Raw genomic sequence first — 22,474 nt, 5'->3', positions numbered from 1 at the left:
CCAGGATCTGACCTCTTACTTCTTTTCATGACAGAAGCCCCCTTAAATTAATTGAAATTTACTGCATTATTTGATAAAGTCGCATGGTATTTTTGTTTCCGAGAATGCTATGGAATTTTGAAGTCCCTATTATTATGTCCTTTACCAAAATGCATTCCTTTCTACGTTTGAAGTGACAGGAAGGCCAAGGGCTTGACTCTTTTATAGAAATGCCGCTGACCCCTCTCTTTGTAATAGGTAAATGTTCACCAGATAATTCATTGCAGTTAACAGATGCAGTATTGAATGTCTGTTCTGTGTGGGTCACAGTTGGTTTTACTTAATTTTCTCAGGGTCTCATCATCAGCTCACAGTCATCAGTGTGAACACTGGTCCAGAGAGGTTAATGACTCTCCGCTGTTGGCTGGTAATTGGCAACCGCGGGTCTAACTCCAGACACTATGTTCTCCCCCGCACGCCCTGCTGTCTCTGTGCAGTCCCCAGCTGCCCAGTCGATCCCCTGTTGGCTGATGTCATCCATTCCATGTTGACTTTTTCTTGTATTATTTGCTTTACTGTTTGTCATCTAAGGAAAACTCTAAAAGTCCAGCTTAGGAGAGGTGCTACATAGCTCAGAAAAGGACATGTCCTCTTGCCAGTTAGAATGGCACAGCTCCCAAGTAAAGTGGGTCAGACAGAGAAGGAGAAATACCATATGATGTCCCTTATATGAAAAATCTAAAGAGAAATGATACAAATGAACATATTACAAAATAGAAACAGACTCACAGACTTAGAGAATGAGTTTACAGTTGCTGGGCACGAACGAGAGGATGGGAAGAAGGGATCATTAGGGAGTTAGGGATGGACATGTACACACACGGGCCTTGCTGGCCCTACTGTGTAGCACACGGAACTCTGCCCGATGTTAATATGGCAGCCTGGATGGGAGTGGAGTTTGGGGGAGAATGGATACATGTGTATGTGTGGCTGAGTCCCTTTGCTGTCCACACCTGAAATTATCACAACACTGTTAACTGGCTATACCCCAATATAAAGTTAAAAGTTAAAATGAGGCAGCAGCCTGGTCTTGCCTATGGCTCAGCTCAGCCATTATTCTGTCCAGAAGGCAAAGATTATCCCCTTCATCCAAAACTATCAGAAAAAGATTTAGTGAAGAAATTGATATTGCCCATAGAGTTAGAAAGGCCTAGGTTTTTTGTTTTTTTTTTTTCCCTTTAATTTATTGGGCTTAAATTTAATGTGATTTAGTCATGTTTGAGGCACTGGAGTTGTTTGCCTTTGGGAATCTGGCTAAGCTTGGACATCATAAATTAGCCTTTAAGCATAGATTTCACATTTAACTTTTAATGTCTTGTAAAGCCCTAAGTAAGTGATCATTTGAAAAGAAAATTGGCTAGTTTTATATATATATAAAATATTTATATATATATAAAATATTTCTCTAGTATGAGACTTTTTAGAAAGCAAAGAAAAAAATAAAAATTTTTTCCAAGCCAGAAATGCAGCGCACACTGCTAATAGCTTTTCAAATTGTGAAACAGCTGTCTGGTGGTCTTTAGTGAGCCTTAATCCTTATCTCTTTAAAGGAATGTTTGCTGCATTTGGCACAGTTCTTGGGAATAATTCCAGAACGCGGCTAATCTCTTCAAAAGAGTTCTCTAGGTCTTTGGGGAAAATTATGTAAGGCGCCTCATGTTTTCGTTTCTCCTGCTTCAGGCTTTTGCACTCATCCACGAACAACTGCTTTTTTAGTGACTTTCCCAGAGGCGTTCCTGTGTTATTTAGACTCAAAGCGTGAAGTTGGTGGCCTCTGGGAAGCTCCCTGCAGAGACAGGCTCCGTTTCAGGGGTGCATGTGGTGGTGGGGGACTGGACTCCCCAAACCAGGAGCAGCCCCTGCTCGAGACCCCAGGTAGCCCTGGGGTCTGGGGATTGCAGCCGCCGCAGCAGGAGGTTCCCTGTGGCTACTCTCTCAGCCTGCAGGCTCTGCTTAGGCCTCCTGGCCTCCCCACGCTCTCAGCAGGCTCCTGGGGTGTGTGCTTGCCCCTCAGGCTCCTGAAGGAGCGAATCTGGCAGGTGCAGGTGAACACCATCGTCCTGGGAGCTCCGCCTTTCCCGCTTGCCTGCTGAACAAATACTTGGGTATCTACAAGGTGCGAACCCACCATGGGGCAGACATGGGCGCAGCCCTTCCCTTCATGGAGCTCACAGTGCAGGGGGCGAGCTGTCAGGCCACTCAGACGCCGCACACCTGGACGCACCTGGTGACGGTCAGTCCCACCTGGGAGGACCCTCGGCTCTAAGGTGATGGTGCAGGAGCCGCAGGGAGGGTGGCCCCATCTGTGACCCGAGAGTCAGCCAGGGGAGTGCGAGCCCAAAGAGGGGGACGCCAGGAAGGAGAGTGTTCCGTGGCGTGGGGTGCTGACTGTGGTCCAGCCAGCCAGCACTGGCAGTGCCTGTGCACTTGGTCCCTGGGAAGTCTTTGATGGCTGTTTCAATGAGTGATGGAAACGGGGCCCATGTGACGGGGACATAGGAGGCTGTACAAGGGAAGGAGGGAGCTGACGGTAGGTCACTCGGTCCAGAGCCTGCCTCGACAGTGACCGTGGGGAGCATAGTCAGGGGAGGGGTCTCCTCCACACAGGAGAGGAACACCTGTCTGTTTGCAGGTTAAAGGGAACGATCCAGTTGAGACAGGCTGACTGTTTTATCTGAGAGGACAAGAGAATGGTGTCACGTAAGGTCTGTTGAAGGATCCAGAGAAGGGTTGCCCTCTGGTGGAGGCGGTGCCTGCTCCATGCCCCTCCAGGGCAGGGGCAGGCGAAAACCCGGGCATGTGCATCCAGTGGCCGGCAAGGGGCTCTCCTGTGAGGCTCTGTGTGTGTGTGGAGCACAAAGCACCACTCTCCCGGGTGAGACTGGACCCAGGCCCGCAGAGATTGGGCCAGCACGGACGTCTGAGGTTCTGTCATCAAGAGTGGAGGGGACAGGGGAGAAAACAGTGGGCTCCCGGGAGCACCAAGGGTCCAGCTGGATCAGTGGTCATGGTGAGCCTTGTTTTCATCTCCTGTGATGTCTATAGGGGCCTCTGTGCCACAAGACGTACCTAAACTGTGCCTGAAATGTGCAGCTTATGGTTGTTGTCATTCAGCCGCTCAGTTGTGTCCCACTCTTTGCAACCCTGTGGACTGCAGCATGCCAGACTTCCCTGTCCTTCATTATCTCTTGGAGTTTGCTCAAACTTATGTTCATTGAGTCAGTGATGCCATCCAACCGTCTCATCCTCTGTCGTCCCCTTCTCCTCCCACCTTCAATCTTTCCCAGCATCAGGGTCTTTTCCAATGAGTTGGCTCTTCGCATCAGGTGGCCCAAGTATTGGAGCTTCAGCTTCAGCTTCAGCATCAGTCCTTCCAGTGAATATTCAGGGTTGATTTCCTTTAGGATTAAAGTCCTTTAAAAGGATGACTGTCTGTGTTAATAACATGAGAATAATTTTAAAAGAATATAAATACATTTTATTAAAAAAATTTTTTTTATTGGAGGCTAATTGCTTTACAGTGTTGTGATTGTCTCTGCCATACATAAACTCAGATCATTCATAGTTATATATATGTGTATATATATATATATATCCCCCACCTTGAGGCTCCCTCCCCTCACCCCGTTCCACCACTCTGGGTCATCACAGAGCGCCAGGCTGGGCTCCCTGTGTTATACAGCAGCTTCCAGCTAGGTATCTCTTTTTTACATGGTAGTGTATTTATGTTGGGCTTCCCAGGTGGCACTACTGGTAAAGAGCCCACCTGCCAATGCAGGAGACGAAGAGGTGAAGGAAGATCCCTTGGAGGAAGGCATGGCAACCCACTCCAGTATTCTTGCCTGGAGAATCCCATGGACAGAGGAGCCTGTCCTCAGGGGTTTAGCACAGGCCGTGGCTCAGAGACTAGCAGTGAGTGTGGGAACCTGGACGGGGCATAAGGAGAGATGGAGGGAGCTTCGGCTGTCTGTTCTCCGCAGCTCAGATTTGTGACCAAGAGTGTCTCGGTGGCAGTGTGCATTCCTTATAAACTGATTTAGAAAACTAGAAGGAAGTTTATCCAACCCCCTGCCTTCCAACTGTGTATATTGGCCCAGTCTTAAGTCCTCAGACCCTGGCATCCAAAAGCAGCTGAGGGTGGGACACAGCCTGGAACCAGCGAGAAGTCTGGGCACCCTTTCCTCTGGCCCAAAGCACCGTGCCCGCGGCCCAGCCAACATGAGCTTTAAGCTTCCCTGCCCCTGAAGAATGGTGGGTGTGTGAATCTTCATTCACGCCCAGGCTCTGCCTTGGACTGCAGATGTTACCTCAGGTAAGTCAGCTCACCACTTTGAGCCTCCCCTTGCCCCTTGGGAAATAGGGATAACCGTGCCATGTTGGCAGAGGGGAGATAGATACAAACGGGATTGCCTCCAGGAGCGCCAGCCTTCTTCCCAACGATGACTGCACCTGGCCTGCCGTGCCACGGCCCCGCCCGCTTAGGTGTGCCCTGTGTGGGAGGTGGCGGCTGGGAGCTGCCCTATGCGGGGAGGGTCCCAGATGCAGCTGGCTTCAGTCCTCCCCTAGCCCTGGGGGGCGGGGGGTGGGGGGTTGAGGGTTACCTGGATGGGGCTGCAGAGGACTTCTGTGCTTGGTGACCTGGATGGCCAGAACACCAGACCGCCCGCTTTCCTCTGCCCCTTGGCCCAAAGCCCTACACCCGCTGCCCAACCAGCTCAAGGTTTTTTAAGCTCCCCTCCCACTGGCAGAATGATGGGTGTGTGAACATCATGGATTAGTCCACCCAGAGCATTCTAATTTGTGAGGATGGAGCTGCAGGTAAATAAAGGCACCCTTTCCACAGAAACCCCTGCTCCACCCTTTGATAAGGGGCAGCTGTTTACAGCATTAGGAGAAGCACAGAAAAACACAAGAAATTTTAGAACTACTTCCTGCCCTGGGCCTGATAAGAAATGCAGGATTGGAGTGATTTCCTTTAAGCAGTGTTTACTTAATTTGGAACAAACACTGTGGTTGGAACAAATGGTTTTGAAAACATTCAAAGCGGTTTTTATTTAAGGGTGTTTAACCGAGATGTTTGCTTTGTCCTTGGGGGCTTAGTAAAACAAGCCACGTGATTCCTAGGAGATAAGCCATCAGATAAGTCGCCCTGTGGGGGAGACGGGAGGTCTCGAGCTGTGCTGACCCGTGGCGCTGTAGGATTTAACGTGACTTCGTCCTCCACCAGTAAAGCATTTCATTGTTAAAGGCTGACTGTTTTCCAAAGGAAACTCAAACCATCTTCTAAATAAATGTAATTTCAAAATAAACTTTAAAAAGAACTCGTTGCTCATGGGGCTTCCCTGGTGGCTCAGTGGTGAAGAAACTGCCTACCAACACAGGAGACGTGGGTTCGATCCCTAGGTCGGGAAGCTCCCCTGGAGGAGGAAGTGGCAACCCATTCCAGTATTCTTGTCTGGGAAATCCCACAGACAGAGGAGCCTGACAGGCTATGGCCCACAGTGTCCCAAAGAGTCAGACATGACTTAGCAACTAAACAACAACTCATTTGCTCATTTAGTGGATAATTTTTTTAGGTTTAGTAGGAAAAGACGAAGGGGAGATCATCGTAAACAAAACATTTCCAGCATTGACACATATAGAACAAAATTACAGTATTCTGATGGTCTTTTCATTCTTTGTTCTATCTATACTACTGATTTTTTTTTAAATAGGTGTAATTATGCTGTACACAGTTATGTAACTTTTTCCCACTTGAGATGTATATTCATATACTAATCATTACTTCAGTGATATTTTTGAGTAAGTGCTGCGGACTTCAGACTTGAGGTGGACTTCAGGGCTGTTGCCACACACACTGCTCTGTCCACACGGGTGGGAGCCCATCCCCAAGTGTGCAAGTGGATTGATGCCCACAGGTGCTTATGTGTGCAAAGGCATATCTTTCATATCTTTCTCTCTTTCTTTCTTTCTCATATCTTTCTTTCTTCCTCATATCTTTCTCTCTTGACCTGTGGTGCTAAATTGTTTTAAATAAGGGTGCCTGGTAAACACCTCTTAAAGAAAACCAATTTAAAAGGAGGGCTTCCGTGGTAGCTCAGATGATAAAGAATCTGCCTGCAATGCAGGTAGACCCAAGTTCGATCCTTGGGTGGGGAAGAACCCCTGGAGAAGGAAATGGCAGCCCACTCCAGTATTCTTGCCTAGAGAATCCCATGGACAGAGGAGCCTGGCAGGCTGCAGTCCACAGGGTCACAAAGAGTCAGACACGACTGAGCGACCAACACTTCCTTTCAACTTAAGAGGAAACAAATGGGGAGTGTTCTGAAATTGATACCCGTGTGGGTTTTCAGGTTGCCTGTGGTGGAGAGCAGGTGACTTTAGCCGCTACCTGTGTTCAGCTGAACCCCTGAGGATCAGAAGTCAGTTCCTGCTACCTCCTTGCCCCCAGGACTCTTCATTCAGACACTCAGCACTCACTGAATCTGATCAGAGTGATGTAGAATGAGGTGCAGAGAGATGTATATAATCCAAAAGATTTATAGCAAAGCCATGTGCTTCAGAAGCATCACGTGGTGTTGTTGCATCTGTGTGTTTCCCGTTCCTGCAGGAGAGAGTTCTTCTCCTGAGTTTGTTCATACTTAGTGGCCTGACTTTGCAGAGAACTTGCTAGATCCTCTGCCGGACAGGCCCACAAAGCCACCCTGTGCTGATTACGGGTTCAGTTTACACGGGATGTTCTCGGAGTCTGTGGTCCTCAGGCCGAGAGTCCAAGTGTCGGGCGGGAGACTGGCGCCCTGGCTCCTATGGGTGTGCCCTGTATGGGGGCTCTTTTCAGGGCAGACAGGCGCTCCCGGGGCCTCCTGAACAGTAGGGAAGGGCAGCTTCTTCAAGATGCGGCTCTGTCCTGTTCACAGAACAGGGCGAGGAGGAGGAGGACAGGGCGATCAGAGAAAACAGCCCTGGCTCCCGGAGCAGACTGCAGAGCGGCCCCCAGGCATCCGGAGCATGCTCCCTGCACTGCCCACTTGTTAGAGTCGCTGGTTCTGGGAAGTGCTCTCTTCTCTTTGTTCATCTTTCCCCAGTTTCCTGCTTTCCTCCCTTTCTCTTTCTCAGTTCCTTGTGATTTCCTTACTTATTGACAAACAAGCTAACAGAGTGGACATGGAAAGTGGTTTACATGGGAACCAAGAGGTGAAAATCCACGAGGGCACCCTGCATGGTCCCCGCACCAGGGCTTGGCCCCAGGATACCCTGAGGGGTCCACGGAGGCTTTTCTGTGGACGATGCTCTGCCAGCTCCACCCGCCGGGCAGAGGGCAGAGGGGTCCACGGAGGCTTTTCTGTGGACGATGCTCTGCCAGCTCCACCCGCCGGGCAGAGGGCAGAGGGCAGCTACGGCAGGCAGAGATGCTCAGACGCAGGAGGAGAGCAGGGTGGCTTGTGCATCCAACCTGGGGGTGGGGACCCTAGACAGAGCACCCAGCGTGCTCCAACTTCGTACAGACGGATCCCTGGGTTATCTGATACCACCTGCTACAGTCATTGCAGTTTTCATTATTACTCTGGACCCAGGAGGGGTGGGGAAGGGGAGACCCAGTCACATTGGTTGGAATCTATTCCTGAAAACAGAAAGCTGCTCTCCTTTCTTTGAAATGATTTCCATCACACATAGTTAATCTGGGTTTTTTTAAATGCAGATTTGCTGCTCGGGTAAGCAACTGTTTTCTAAAGATACGTTGAAAATCTGTCATAGCAAATGGCTTGTTTTCCAAGAATGTTGAGAAAACAGTGGGGCAGCTTTAATGTCTTGGCTTCTTTAGAGAAAGAAGTGCTTGGTGAATGCAGCCGCTTTGAGTGATTATTTAGCTATTTCAAATATTTGCCTTTCCTTGGCCCTAGTTTCATTAAAGTTAACAAAAATCAAGACATTTTAAGAGAAAAATGTTTCTTAGACTCACGTGCTCTACATGCATGCTTTTCTCCCAATATAAAATGCCCAAGTGTCTGTCAGCCATGGTTCCACATAAGGAGAAGAAAAGCAAAGAACAGTCTGAATGCTGTCCCCGGGTCCCTGGACCATGTTCCCTGACCCTGGAGATGCTTCAAGAGCTTGTCTGCTGGCCGCAGCCTGGAGGCAGGGGAGTCCTGAACTTGAGGTGCTGAAGGCTTTTATCCAGCCCCTCGAGAACAGGAGCACCTGATCCTTACTCAGTCGGCTGTAAATCCAACTCCTTGGCCTTTCTCTGCAGTCTCTTTTAGACATTAAAGTCAATGAGCTGGTTTAAATATTTACTCACCAAGAAACAGGTTGTAGTTTGTTAAAGGCCATCACTAAATTAAATGAGTGTTAGATTAAGTACAGTTTATTTTAAAAATATAAAATCCGGCAGGCCTGTTTCATTAAGTCATGGACTTTTGCAAAGGGAGCAGTGATTTGTGTGTGTACCCATTAAATGCTTAAAATAAAAAAGCGTGGCGTAAAGCGACCTCACGGTGCATGCCAGACCCAATGCAGAGACTGTCAGAGATTGAGCTTAGCAACGACTCCATCCCTCAGAGCTGAGCGTCTGTCCTCGGGAGGAGGTGTGTGAGCTCTGTCCTCTGGGGGCCACATCCCAAGGGCGACTGGAATAAGCGTAGCTGCACCCACAGAGGGGGTCCTTTTGTCTCTAAACCTGCGTGTGTATCCAGCCCCTTCGCACACCAGCTCTTGACCAGGAACATCATTGGAGGAGCATCACTTTGAGGAGGGAAAGAAGAGGAGAGCCCCAGGAGAGTTTAAAGCAGCAAGTGGGTCTTGAGTCCTGGAGGGAACCACTCTCCCTGTGCTTCTCTCGGCCTGCACCACCCCCACGTCACTGCAAAGAAGCAGCCACAGCAGAGACGCCCCAGTCGGCCCCACTTCTCCAGGCCAGCTCCAGGACCAGGAGTGAGGGTGTTTTAATTTTAAACTTAAGAAAGAAATCAAAACAATACTTGAGGTGGAGTCATCCTACTTGAAAAAGAGTTAGACCATACACAAAGCTGAGCGCTGAAGAATCAATGCTTTTGAATTATGGCATTGGAGAAGACTCTTGAGAGTCCCCCAGATTCTGATCTGAAGAATAAGATGCAGCAAGTTTCTCTCTGACTTCTAATGCTCGTTAGCACTGAAAGGACATAACTGTCTTACCCTATCATCTCCAAATTAATGCCAGCCAGTCTCTATGGGAGCTTGCTTTTGAGTCCTAGTCCCAGTCCTTAACTGCCAGACAAGTTATTTAGGTGATCTGTGTCCCAGTCTTTCATGAACCAGTTGAAGATTCTCACAGTTTTTAAAATTAATTTTACCTGTTTCTCTCATTTACTTTATCCAATTTTGGTTGTGCTGCGTCTTCACTGCTGCATGGGCTTTCTCTAGTTGCAGCAAACAGGGGCTACTCTCTGGCTGAGGTACGTGGGCTTCTCATTGCGGTGGCTTCTCTCGTCGTGGAGCACGGGCTATAGGGAGAGAGGGCTTCAGTAGTTGTGACACATGGGCTTATCTGCACTGTGGCATGTGGGGTCTTTCTGGACCAGGAATTGAACTATGTCCCTTGCATTGGCAGGCAGATTTTTAACCGCTGGACCATCAGGGAAGAAGCCCTGAGCACCTGTGTGCTCAAGTCCTGTCCAACTCATCACGATCCCACGGACTGTAGCCCACCAGGCTCCTCTGTCCATGGGATTCTCCAGGCAAGAATATTGGAGTGGGTTGCCATGACCTCCTCCAGGGGATCTTCCTAACCCAGGGATCGAACTCCAGATTCTCACAATTGTAAAACAGAAAATAAAGCCTTGGTTGAAGTCCTAAATCTGCAGCACATTCCAAACCTCAAGACATATGGGCTCTTTCTGACCTAACCCAGACTTGGGTTCTTCACCAGAAGTTCTGTCAGCTGTAAGATTATAAATAAATTAAGAGCAAGGTTGATTCTGCTAGAACAGGGATGGCAAGAAACACAGTCTACATCCAGGTTTTCTCCTCAGTTTAGGCCCCGCCGTGCTAAACTGGGCAGAGACATACACATTTTTCTTTTCTTAGTAAGAAGTTAATGGGTCGAAGTAACTTGAGTTTTATCGTCTTAGAATCATTTCACAGTACTACTACTACTACTAAGTCGCTTCAGTCGGGTCCGACTCTGTGCGACCCCATAGACGGCAGCCCACCAGGCTCCGCCTTCCCTGGGATTCTCCAGGCAAGAACACTGGAGTGGGTTGCCATTTCCTTCTCCATTCACAGTACTGCAGTGAGGTAAATAAGAATTATCCACTCTACTAATAACAGGGAAGCTGATGATTCCAGGAGCCAGAGTTCTTAGGTGCAAGCGTGCCAAGCTGGACGCTGCTTTTCCCGTAGATGAGGTCGAATGAACAAGGTTCCTTCCAAGGGAATGCGGAGTCCTGGGCCCCCAGTGCAGCCTGGCACTGCAGGGGTTAAGCGGAGTCCTGTTCGGGAACAAGGAGGGCAGGGGCCCAAGTCTCATGTCTTTGTTCCAGTTCCCAGATGGCAACCCCATCCGTTAGTCCCAGTTGAGGCAAAACTATTTTTGAGCCTGTGTATCCTTCAGCACAGATGGTCGAGGCCGTAATAATGTGTTTCTTTTATGGTGTCTTTTCTGTTTCTTGGTGTGGAAGTTTCAAAGCTTCATTGTTTCATCGGTCAAATAAACACAGTGAGACCTTCTGGGACTGGGGGATAATAAAAAGAAGAAAAACATCCTTGAAAGCAGGAAAAAAAAAATGCTTTTTATTGTATCTACAGAGAAATGCTATAGACAAGCTGCTGCCATTTTATGGCTTATGATTTTTTCAGTATTAACTATGATGTTTATCATAATTAAAATACCAGACAGTTATTTATAATGCACCCACTGCCAAATGTAAAGTGACGAGCTTGCTCTGGGTGTCATGTCACAGACTTTCTCTGAACGGCACAAGCGGTGGAAGTCGTCAGTCGACCCTGTGGTTGAATGGTGGGCAGTGCTGGCCTGGGGTTCGCCTCCCTGCCCCTCCAGCCGCTCTCCTTTGGCAGTCACCTGCTCTGCCTTTTCTTCTTTTTGTTCCCCATAAAGACATGCATGATCATATCTGGCTCAGTCCTGGTGGGGAATAGATCTCCAGGCCAAGTAGTCTGGAAGCAAGATGAAGAAGAGCAGAAACCAAGTTTAGTTAAGTCATTAACCGAGTCTCAGCATCTGGGACCTGCAGCCCGGCTGGGAACAGGTCCCCTGCCAGGACTTTCCTGCCCAGGGCTATTTCTGCTCACTGGGTTTGGCCTTCAGGATGCTCCCCCTGACCTCAGCCTTCCAGGTCCCTTCTATCCCCAAGCCTCCTGGGATGCCTTTCCATCTGCTGGGAGCCTGAGGCCCTCATCCATCATCTCAGCCCCTCTCTTAACACCTCTGCTGACCCCTTTGCCTGCCCGACCTCCTGTCACAGTTGCTCCAGGCCCATTGCTGGGCCCCCGAGGGCCTTTGAATCCTGTTTTTGTTTGGTTTTATTGTTGCATTTCTGTTGGCACACCTGAGGACACACATATCTTAAAGCATAGAAGACTATTTGTCTTGTCCATCTATAATTTTCTTTTGTCCCGCTGAGAAAAAAATACAGCTGTTCAGTTCAGTGCCTTATGAATATGGTTAATTTTCATTTTCTGGATAGAAGCGTTGATGTTTTGTACTAAGAAATGAGATCCAAACCAAACCTGGGCTTCCCAGGTGGCGCTCGTGGTAAAGAACCGGCCTGCCAATGCAGGAGACAATGAGACGCAGGTTCGATTCCCAAGCTGGGAAGATCCCCTGGAGGAGGGCATGACAACCCACTCCAGTATTCTTGCCTGGAGAATCCCATGGACAGAGGAGCCTGGCGGGCTACTGTCCAAAGGGTTGCAAAGAGTCGGACACAACTGGAGTGACTTAGCATGCATGCACATACAAACCAAATTTAAAGAAACAAAACACAGGAAAGCTTCCCACTCCCGATGGTAGCAGTCGTGGACAGCGGCATGAGCATCCGTGGCCGGCACACGCAGGGACGCAGGCCCAGCAGAGACGCAGCTTGCTTCCCAGCTGCCCCTCGCCCCTCCGGCCAGCACCACGCCGGGGCTCAGTGAGCCCACCAGGGTGGGCTGTGCGCCCATGGCCCCTCAGGGCTCTTGGCCAGCAACAGTGAAAGCTGGTGGCTTTCAGTCCACTGCAGCCACTGCTACAAACAGAGCAGCCCCTGAGGGACCAATTCTGGCAGCAGGGCGGGGTCTGTGGGGAGCAGGTGAGTGGGAACCAAGTGGAGGCTGGTGGGAGAAAAGGATAGAGACCTGGGGATCTGGAAAGAGGACTCTCAATGCAGTGCGCACCCTGCTGGATGAGAAGGAACATCCTAAAATCATGATTTTCTGGCCATTGAAAGACAAAGTGCTCATTATTGTGGGCAGACTGAATGATGTTACTGTGGCTTTACACCTTGGAACAAAACAGATCACTGCTGGCGGATACTGTGCTACTCGTTAGGTGGCTGAGAGCCCATCAACTCACTAGACATCTTGGATGTGTTCTCATGGGCGAGCATGCTGCTGGTGGCAGATGGAGCGGTGGGACGCTTGGGTGCTGCCCCACTCTCAGGAGGAAGGCGATTGGCTGCCCAGGATTTTGTTCAAACACTACAGGGGCCCGTTTACGTAGTTGGACGAGGTTTACAGTGGAAACGCAGCCTCATTTGGACGGGGAACCAAGCCCTTGTCTGCATACACCAAGGAGAGACTTGGTGAATTCTGCTCGATTTTTTTAAATCAGTTTTTGCAACCATGCAGGTTAGTGATTGAAGTCAGAGATTGTAGTTGTTGTGTAGCTGTGTTGGTGAGAATGTGAGCCTGCCGCATTCCTCTGTAAGTTCACACCGTCAACTTATTGTAAACACACGCATCACCAACTTCCTGACCCTGAAGTGTCCCCAGGTGGGAGTGAAAGTGACACTCAGGTAAAAGGTCCCACGTTAAGATGAAACATCCCCGACATTGGGGGGACTTTCCCGTCAGTCAGTGTGTCTTTCTGGTTGTAAATGCTGTGCTGGCCGGGTGGTGGTCCGGCCTGCTTCCTCTTCTCTATCTCCCCTTCACCCCTCTTCTTCTCAGGTAGGAGGGTCTCTCTTCCCATGCTGAGACCCACGGCTTTGAAGATGCACACTGAGCATCACCATCCACCCTCAGGAATGAATTAAGTCAAATTTCCTTGTCCACCAAGACAGTTATCACACATTCATGGAACTGGCCTTTTTTTCTGCTGTAATTTCACAGTGAGGCCGACCATCTAAATATTGGTAGTAGAACCAGGCAAATATATACATGAGAAAGTAGTTTTCATTTCTATTAATCATCTTCTATCGAATAGCCTTACAAATAGCTGAGAAAAGAAAAGAAGCCAAAGGCAAAGGAGAAAAGGAAAGATTTAGCCATTTGAATGCAGAGGTCCAAAGAATAGCAAGGAGAGATAAGAAAGCCTTCCTCAGTGATCAATCCAAAGAAATAGAGGAAAACAATAGAATGGGAAAGACTAGAGATCTCTTCAAGAAAGTTAAAGATACCAAGGGAACATTTCATGCAAAGATGGGCTCAATAAAGGACAGAAACGGTATGTACCTAACAGAAGCAGAAGATATTAAGAAGAGGTGGCAAGAATACAAAGAAGAACTATACAAAAAAGATCTTCATGACCAAGGTAACCATGATGGTGTGATCACTCACCTATAGCCAGACACCCTGGAATGTGAAGTCAAGTGGGCCTTAGGAAGCATCACTACAAACAAAGCTAGCAGAGGTGATGGAATTCCAGTCGAGCTATTTCAAATCCTGAGAGATGATGCTGTGAAAGTGCTGCACTCAATATGCCAGCAAATTTGGAAAACTCAGCAGTGGCCACAGGACTAGAAAAGGTCTATTTTTATTCCAATTCCAAAGAAAAGCAATGCCAAAGAATGCTCAAACTACCATGTAATTGAACTCATCTCACACGCTAGCAAAAGAATGCTCAAAATTCTCCAAGCCAGGCTTTAATAGTATGTGACCGTGAACTTCCAGATGTTCAAGCTGGATTTAGAAAAAGCAGAGGAACCAGAGATCAAATTGTCAACATCCATTGGATCATCAGAAAAGCAAGAGAGTTCCAGAAAAACGTCTACTTCTGCTTTAATGACTATGCCAAAGCCTTTGCCTGTGTGCATCACAACAAACTGTGGGAAATTCTTAAAAAGAGAATTTTTACCTTACCTGCCTCCTGAGAAATCTGTATGCAGGTCAAGAAGCAACAGTTAGAACTGGACATGGAACAACAGACTGGTTCCAAATTTGGAAAGGAGTATGTCAAGTCTGTATATTGTCACCCTGCTTATTTAACTTATATGCAGTGTATATCATGGGAAATGCTGGACTGGATGAAGCACAAGCTGGAATCAAGATTGCTGGGAGAAATATCAATAACTTTATATATGCAGATGACACCACCCTTATGGCAGAAAGTGAAGAAGAGCTAAAAAGCCTCTTGATGAAAGTGTAAGAGGAGAGTCAAAAAGTTGGCTTAAACCTCAACATTCAAAAAACTAAGATCATGACATCTGGTCCCATCACTTCATGGCAAATAGATGGGGAAACAATGGAAACAGTGAGAGACTTTATTTTCTTGGGCTCTAAAATCACTGCAGATGGTGACTGCAGCCATGAAATTAAAAGACCCTTGCTCCTTGGAAGAAAAGCTATGACCAACCTAGACAGCATATTCAAAAACAGAGACATTACTTTGCCAACAAAGGTCCATCTGGTCAAAGCTATGGTTTTTCCAGTAGTCATGTGAGAGTTGGACTGCAAAGAAAGCTGAGCACTGAAGAATTGATGGTTTTGAACTGCAGTGTTATAGTAGACTCTTGAGAGTCCCTTGGACTGCAAGGAGATCAAACCAGTCAATCCTCAAGGAAATCAGTCCTGAATATTCATTGGAAGGACTGATACTTTGGCCACCTGATGTGAAGAACTAACTCATTGGAAAAGACCCTGATGCTGGGAAAGATTGAAGGTGGGAAGAGAAGGGGACGACAGAGGATGAGATGGATGGTATCATCAACTCAAGCTCCGGGAGTTGGTGATGGACAGTGAGGCCTGGTGTGCTGCAGTCCATGGGGTCACAAAGAGTTAGATGCAACTGAGCAACTGAACTGAACTGACTTGATCTCCTATCAATGCCCTCTTTCGTATGTAATTTAAGTTTATGACACTATTTATGCTTAATGTCTATTTGTATTTATCTGTCACTAAGTTGGTAATGGGCCTTCCCTAGTAGCTAAGCTGGTAAAGAATCCTCCTGCAATCCAGGAGACCCCAGTTCAATTCCTGGGTTGGGAAGATCCCCTGGAGAAGGGATAGACTACCCACTCCAGTATTCTTGGGCTTCCTTGGTAGCTCAGTAGGTAAAGAATCTGCCTGCAAGGTGGGAGACCCGAGTTCAATCTCTGGGTTGGGAAGATCCCCTGGAGGAAGGCATGGCAACCCACTCCAGTATTCTTGCCTGGAGAATCCCCATGGACAGAGGAGCCTGGCAGGTTATCGTCAATAGGTTCGCAAAGAGCCAGACGTGACTGAAGTAACTTAGCATGCATGCACGCACATGTAGGTAATAAGGCCAAACCATGGTCTTAGTGTTCAAGAAGCTAAAAGGGAAAGAAGCATACTATTTTCATTTATTCATCCCAAATCCCGTACAAACACTGTTTAATAATAGCCTTTGAGGAAGACTTAGAAATTTTGGACAAACATCATAGTCAGTTGTGACTCTCACCTGGAGCCTCATTTACTCAGAATTCCCCACCAGTGTCTTTAAGGAGCAGCGAATACAGGTCCTATGGCTTGTCTGCCTGCCATGTCCCTCCTGCTCTGTATTCTCCAAGCTGTCTTTGTGCCTGACAATTAATATTTTTATGTTTTGCCTGAAGTTTTTTCCTACAGGCTCTTCTTAGTAATAGCTTTACCATTTTATTCACAATATTCCAAGAGGTTGACTTACTTTGCTCGTGGTTGTTCTTTGGGCAACATTGCTTAATGTTACTTTGGGCAATCGTATGGCGGGAGGGACCCTTTGAGACACTTAGCTAAAAGTAGTGGCAGCTGTGTCTTTTGTAAGAAACCTAAACTTCTGGGGAGAATTCTGTTGGTTTTCTTCACTGTGCACTTCCCTGCCCTCCAGGGCCATGTGATGAGGACACAGGCTATCCCATCAGGGTGCTCAGCGGCCTGCCTGCTACATAGGTGGTTTCACTTGGTTTAAGAGACCATCCAGATTCCACCATAATAACAATTAGAATATAATGTCTGATTCTGAATAATAATAGGAGAAAGGATGGCTAATTCAGGAAGTTCGCTGTGGGAGGTTCCAAGATGACCCTCTGTGTGTGCATCACTTCCTTCAGGTCTCACAGACCTTCAGGTAGATACTTTTATTTCCTGGCTTTACTGATGAGGAAACTGAAGTCGTCATTTGCTGGTTGGTGACACAGCTAGTAAGTGGCTGAGCCAGGATTCAAACCCAGAGTCTGACAACAAAGCTCTTAACCAAGAGTGTGCAGCACCTTGCAGTATATTTTAGAGCCAGGAAAAGAGGGAAGGAAAAAAGGATAAAGACCCCAGATGTCCACATGCCGCACTTGGGCCCGTGGAGGGAGGCTTCTGCCTATCCTTTTAAAATTTGAGCTCTGATCCTTCAGCAGCAAAGTGCTTACATTCATCAGCCCACAGCGCTTCCAGTTCAAGCAACAGCCCCTGACAGGCTGCCCAGGAGAAAAAGCCGCAAGTTTGCTATTTTAATTTTCACTCAGTAGAATCAGGTTCGTGTAAACACAGCATGCATGAGCTCTCTACATATGAGCCGATTACCACCAGGCTCTGCTAGTTGTTTGTTATTCTGTATGTTAACTTACCTGAAGGGCCACTGCCACTGTCTTCTGCTCCGCCATCAGGAGGCCTGCTCAAGTGTGATAGTCGCTCAGTCGTGTCCGAAACTTCTTTTTGACCCCATGAACTGTAGTCCACCAGGCTCCTCTGCCCATGAAGTTCTCCAGTCAAGAATACTGGAGTGGGTTTCCATTCCCTTCTCCAGGGGAATCTTCCCTACCCCGGGATTGAACCCAGGTCTCCCCCATTGCAGACTGATTCTTTACCGTCTGAGTCACCAGGGAAGTCTCAGGAGACCTAATCATAAGCAATTGTTTTTCTGTGTAATCAAAATACTGATATTGCATTCTTATCTTTAACCCTTTGATTGGTAATAACATTCTGTCGCTTCCAAACTCTTAACAGTCAATTACCTATTTCGGCATTTGGTCCAATCACAACATGGCAAATAGATGGGGAAACAGTGGAAACAGTGACAGACTTGATTTTTGGGAGCTCCAAAATCAATGCAGATGGTGACTGCAGCCATGAAATTAAAAGATGCTTGCTCCTTGGAAGAAAAGTTATGACCAACCTAGACAGCATATTAAAAAGCAGAGACATTACTTTGCCAACAAAAGTCCATCTACTCAAAGCTATGGTTTTTCCAGTAGTCATGTATGGATATGAGAGTTGGACTATAAACAAAACTGAGCACCAAAGAATTGATGCTTTTGAACTGTGGTGTTGCAGAAGACTCTTGCGAGTCCCTTGGACTGCAAGAAGATCCAACCAGTCAATCCTCAAGGAAATCAGTCCTGAATATTCATTGGAAGGACTGATGCTGAAGCTGAAACTCCAGTACTTTGGCCACCTGATGGGAAGAACTGACTCATTGGAAAAGACCCTGATGCTGGGAAAGATTGAAGGCAGGAGGAGAAGGGGGTGACAGAGGATGAGATGGTTGGATGGCATCACCGACTTGATAGACGTGAGTTTGAGTAAGCTGTGGGAGTTGGTGATGGACAGGGAAGCCTGGCATGCTGCAGTCCATGGGGTTGCAAAGAGTCAGACATGACTGAGTGATTGAACTGACTGACCACTGACTTTAGTTAAGATTTTCTAAGAGCAGAGATAAAGTTGGAGATAACAACTAATGGGCATGTGGTTTAAAGAAGTTTCTGCTTTTCTAAACACATACCTCTTCTAGGGTAAGAAATTCAGGAAAAAATGTTTTCATAAAAGCTTTCCATAAGGCAATAAAGGGCTTTGATTCATATCACCAGTGTTTTCATTGCAAGATTTGGACTTTCCGTCTTTAATTCAAAAGATAATAATGGAATAATTGGAACCATTTTGGAGTATTGGCTATAATCATCTTTTTTTAATGTCTCATAATACAGGGTAATATTTATTAATAATCTAAATTGCTTCCCAGGCGGCACAGTGGTAGAGAACCTGCCTGCCAATACAGGGAGACATGGGTTCAGTCCCTGGGTTGGGAAGATCCCCTGGAGAAGAAAATGGCAATCCACCCCAGTACTCTTGCCTGGGAAATCCCATGGACAGAGGAGCCTAGCGGGCTACAGTCCATGGGGTCAGAAATAAGAGGATATGACTAAGCAACATGAGCACTTGCACTTACAAAAGAAAGACTCTGTGTATAAGATTGTGAGAATAGACAAAAATGTGAAGGATGTGTATGCTTTCAATTTAAAAGTGAATAGAATTATGTCCACCACCCTCCCCCTCTTCAGCTTCAAGAAGAACAGTTTGCATTTTTTCATGGTTTCCTCCCAACATGCATGGTAAAGGCTGAGAATAGCAATAGAGCAGTGGTGGGCAGGCAGCCCAGAGAGAAACAGAAATTGACGGAGGCAGAATGGCAGATGGCGTGAGGGCTCAGAGGTCCTCCGTGGGGGTCTTCCGCTCTCCTGCTCTCAGTAACCTGGGGAACCACCATCCCATAGTCTCATAATCAGGGACCCATCTTGACACCGTGGGGTACCCTGGGTTTCTTTGGTTCCGCAGGCTTGCGGCTTTTACGTATTGCTTTATTTATCCTCGGTGATTCACCCAACTTGAGCAATTGGGAAGCAGAGACACAAAAGTTTACTTCTCAGAAGCCGGCTGTGCTTATAATAGAACTGTATTTATGAATCATCTGTATTAGTATTAAAAGAAAGCAGAGTGGAGGCCGCCTCGGGGTTCTGCCTTGATTCACTTGAGTTTAAATCATGAAAGGACTAGTAACTGGGGCAGTGCCCGAGAGGGAACTTGAAAGAAGGAATCCAGCTCAGAAGTTCTGTGTTTATAAACAGATGTTACAGCATTGCTCAACAAAGGAAAAATGTTTGCCTAGCCGTACTGTTTTTGATATGCTCTTAAGTTCAAAAAGGAAAATAAATTTAAAAAAAAAAACAGTTTAGGGCATTAGCTTGGAAACTCAGTACTCAGAGCATGTTTGAAAAGCAGACTGACATGATGAACTTGTGGTTTTACTTGCACACAACTGGCTGCCCCAGATATAGTTGTAAGAAGGTGGTCTGGCCAGTGCTTACCAGGCTCAGATTCTGGTCAACAGAGACATCAAGTCGAATAGTTTGTGTGAAACTTTAAAAGTAAGGTCAGAATGATTCCTTTTTTAAAAAGAGAAAGATACACATCCTCATATAATCCTTCTACCATTCATTTGAAAAATGATGCTTTCTTAATTTAAATAATCTTGCTTCTGATGAATAAAATCTTCTTATATCTTGATTACTGTTTTGTTGTAAACTCCCGTTGAGCTTTGCTTCTATTATTTTCTTAGTGATATTGTATCTCAAAATCACATCTTAGTTTCATTTTAATCAGATGGTTTGTTTTTCTGATCTTCAGTTGTGTGAAAGTGTTAGTTGCTCAGTCGTGTTGGACTCTTTGCGACCCCACAGACTGTAACCCACCAGGCTCGTCTGTTCCTGGGGATCCTCCAGGCAAGAATACTGGACTGGTTGCCATTCCCTTGTCCAGGGGAAGTCCCAACCCAGGAATGGAACCCCATTCTCCCACACTGCAGGCAGATTCTTTACTGTCTGAGCCACCAGGGAAGCCCATATTTAAGGAACCATTGCCAAATCCAAGGTCATGAAGATTTTACCCTATGTTTTCTCATTTTTAAGGTAGAGTTTAGAATGTCCATACTGATTAAGGCACATTTAAGAGAAGACTCTGGAGAGTCCCTTGGACTGCAAGGAAATCAAACCAGTCAATCCTAAAGGGAATCAACCCTGAATATTCATTGGAAGGACTGATGCTGAAGCTGAAGTGCTAATACTTTGACCACCAATGCAAAGAGCCAGCTTATCAGAAAAGACCTTGATGCTGGGAAAGACTGAAGGCAAAAGGAGAAAGGGGTGGCAGAGGATGAGATGGTTAGATAGCATCACTGACTCAATGGACATGAACTTGAGTCAACTCCAGGAGATAGTGGAGGTCAAGGAAGCCTGGCAGGCTGCAGTCCATGGGGTTGCAGAGTCAGACGTGACTTAGCAAATGAAGAATAACAACAAAAGGGAATAATATCTTAAGTAATTTTGAAAGTTGCCTGTCTTCATCTTATACATGCCACTCTAGCACATTTAATACTGGTATTCATCATGCTCTTCAAGCCAGTCAAACTTGGGATCCCCAACATTTCTGTGTCAGTAATGTAAGGTGCAAAACAAGCAGATTCAGTAAAGACCTGCTTCATCCTCACCTGCTTCATCAGTGGGTGTCTAGATGCTATTCTGGTTGGGTTTACAGGATGGGGAGTGGCGATGATTCCTGGCCCGAGTCTCCTAACAGCAGAGATGTGGAAGGGAGGAGAAGATCCCCAGGAGACCGGTTGTTGACTGCAGACCGCTGCCCCTGGCCTCGGGGTGGTGGTGGTGGAACTGGGGGCAGCCGTGGTGTCCTGGGAGGAGGACCTGAGAGTTCTCAGAGTTGTCGGATTGGAACAAATCTGCCTGGGTGGGAGCAACACCTGCACAGCAGCCCAGTCCAAGCCTGCCCACCACCACTCTGCCCACACCTGCCCCGAAGGCACATGGCACGTCTTGCTGGGTGTGCGGAGAACCGCTGGCTCAGGGCAGGCATTGGCAAGGGTGCCTACTGGTGTATTGAGTGCTTGTATTATAAAAGGACGTCGGGTTTTGTCAAGTGCTTTTTAAGCATTGTTGTCCCCCTGTGGGCCCATCATTGTTTAGTTGCTCAGTCGTGTCCGACTCTGTGACGCCACAGACTGTAGCCCGCCAGGCTCCTCTGTCCATGGGATTCTCCAGGCAAGGATCCTGGACTGGGTTGCCATTTCCTTCTCCAGGGGATCTTCTCAACCCAGGGATTGAACCCAAGTCTTCTGCACAGGTAGATTCTTTACCTTCTGAGCCACCAGGGAAGCCCTTTTTTAAGCATAATTGAGGCGATTAGTGCGGTTTTTTGTCCCTTTCCTTTTTTTTTATCATGGGTTACATTGATTTTGGTATGAATCATCATCATTGCCGTCCTGGAATGAATCCCACTTGGCTGTGATGTATAATCCTTGAATATGCACTGATTTTTATAAGGTACGTTTTTGTTGAGGGTTTTTGCATCTGTACTTGTCAGAAATCTTGTTCTGTAGTTTTCTCCCCTTAGAGTGCCTTTTTCTGGCTTTGGTATCAGGATAATATTAGCCTCATAGAATGAGTTAGGATGTATTCTTTCCTCTTCATTTTTTGCAAGAGTTTGAGAAGGATTGGTATTAGTTTTTCTTTAAATATTTGGCAGAATTCACATGAAGGCATCTGGTTCTGGGCTTCCCTTTGTCAGGAGGTTTTTAATGACTGAGTCCATCTCTTTGTTGTGGTCTATTTTGGTTTTCTATCTCTTCTGTGTCAGTTTCATTGGCTTGTGTATTTCTAAGAATGCCTTTTTTACCTAGTTATCCAATTTGTGGTACCTTTGTTCATGGTGTTCTCTTATAACCTTTTTATTTCTGTAAAGTCCATGGCAATGTCTTCTCCTTCATCTCTGATTTTACTTACTTGAGTCTTCTCCCTTTTCTCCTCTGTTAATCTAAGTTTCGTCAATTTTGTTGATCTTTTCAAAGAACCAACTTTCGGTTTTATTGCTTCTCTCTATTGTTTTTCTCTATTTATTTGTCTCTGTGCTAATCTTTATCATTTCCTTCCATCTGCTAGCTTTTGGCTTAGTTTACTCTTATTTTTCTAATGTAATAAAGTTAAACATTAGGTTGTCGATTTTACATCTTTTTTAGTATAGACATTTACTGCTATAAATTTCCCTCTGAACACCTCTTTTAGAGGTGTATCCCTCTTTTGCTGTATCCTTATCAATATAAGTTTTGATATTTTGTTTTTTATTCTCAATCATCTCAAAGTGTTTTCTAATTTCCTATGTGATTTCTCTTTGTCCCATTGGTTATTTAAGAGTGGATTATTTATCTTCTGCATATCTTTGAACTTCCCAGTTTTCCTTCTGTTATTGA

General features: G+C 46.6%; 1 protein-coding gene across 4 annotated transcripts in view; it reads left to right on the top strand.

The window, feature by feature from the left end:
* TNFRSF19 (TNF receptor superfamily member 19) overlaps nucleotides 1-22,474 on the top strand; it is a 90,957-nt gene that overhangs the window by 53,073 nt on the left and 15,410 nt on the right. The gene's annotated exons all lie outside the window — the stretch shown is intronic.

The sequence above is a fragment of the Bubalus kerabau genome, chromosome 12 (genome assembly GCF_029407905.1).
Source record: "Bubalus kerabau isolate K-KA32 ecotype Philippines breed swamp buffalo chromosome 12, PCC_UOA_SB_1v2, whole genome shotgun sequence".
Classification (NCBI taxonomy): domain Eukaryota; kingdom Metazoa; phylum Chordata; class Mammalia; order Artiodactyla; family Bovidae; genus Bubalus; species Bubalus kerabau.
The sequence above is the reverse complement of the archived record's forward strand: the minus strand, read 5'-3'. Positions and strand labels throughout refer to the sequence as shown.